Raw genomic sequence first — 1,406 nt, forward strand, 5'->3', positions numbered from 1 at the left:
GTAGGGCTAGTTTTAGCGGTTGCTAAAAGTGGAAAGCACTAGGACAAAGAGAAAGGTGAAGATGAAAAGATTAGAACTTTAAAAAAACAAACAAACAAACAAACCAGAAATTTGGAGTTTGAAAGAGGAAGGAAATAAATTATCCTTATATTTTCAGCTGAAGAAATGGAGCATGAAGTTCAGATTTTTACCCAAGCACCCGCTGGAAATAGGAGGTCAAATGAGGGTTCAAGTGCAGTTCTATCAGACCCAGGAATCACAGCACCCTCACTGTCCCCAGCACTTCCTCAACTACACACACACACACACACACACACACACACACACAGTGCTGAGGAACAAACCTGGCACATCTCTTCCTGAACCTTCTTTTAAGAATTCAATCGTAGTTCCAAGTATATAGCCCAGGAGGAAATAGGGTGGCAGGGGAATGGCTTTTTTGTATGTGATCCATTTTATTTCTGCTAACTCAACAAAATACGCTGTAGTGCCTAGGGGAGCTAAATCAGGCTGTTTAAATTTCCCCGTCACTACAATATTCTCTTGATTTATGAAAAAATAATCAATAAATGTGTGTTGATTTAGATTAGCACAGCTACAAAATATATGCATGGCATGGGGCTTTTTGTTTTTCAATTTGCATTTATTGTGGCCTTTAGATATGAGCACCAGAGAAAGCATTTGAAGTAACAATGGTAACAATGATAATGAGACACAATAATTGTGGTCATTTATTGAGTGTTTGCCCTGGGTTAGGTATTGCACTGGGAATTTCCTATTCATTATACTGTTCAATTTTCTTAAAAATATCATGAGGGCAAACTTTGATTCCAGACAGTAGATTAGACACATATATTTATAGCCACTTTCTCTGGAAAGCTCATTGAAATGATGAAAAGCCATACTTTTATTTTGTTTTGGCAATTGAATATTTAAGGACAAAAGAAGCAGGAGAGTAGATTATAAAAAGGACATTCTAGAATGTAGGAAGCAAAAATAGCATTGTGGTTGAACTACTTGAGTTAGGTTTGGGTCAAGTGGCCCAACATAATAGTGGTTTAAATACATGTGGCTTATTTCTGTCATATAAATATGGAATTGAGAGTTAAGAGTAGGCATAAGAGTTGTATACCATTGTCAGGGGCCTAGCCTCTTTGTGGCTTTCATCACTTCCCTGAGTGTAACCTCACTTCATGGTCTAAGAAGGCTGCTTGAGCTCCAGACATCTCATTCATTTTCTAGCTGGCAGTATGGAGGACAAGCAGGTGCAACAGGCACGACTACACTTTAAAGAAAGTGGTGCTCGCTTCGGCAGCACATATACTAAAATTGGAACGATACAGAGAAGATTAGCATGGCCCCTGCGCAAGGATGACACGCAAATTCGTGAAGCGTTCCATATTTTT

At 38.8% G+C, this 1,406-nt stretch overlaps 1 non-coding gene across 1 annotated transcript; it reads left to right on the forward strand.

The window, feature by feature from the left end:
• The first annotated feature begins 1,299 nt into the window (after positions 1-1,299).
• Positions 1,300-1,406, forward strand: LOC144311656 (U6 spliceosomal RNA). The gene has a single exon (XR_013377242.1). It is a non-coding gene; the product is annotated as a U6 spliceosomal RNA (small nuclear RNA).

This window comes from Canis aureus, chromosome 3 (assembly GCF_053574225.1).
Source record: "Canis aureus isolate CA01 chromosome 3, VMU_Caureus_v.1.0, whole genome shotgun sequence".
Classification (NCBI taxonomy): Eukaryota; Metazoa; Chordata; class Mammalia; order Carnivora; family Canidae; genus Canis; species Canis aureus.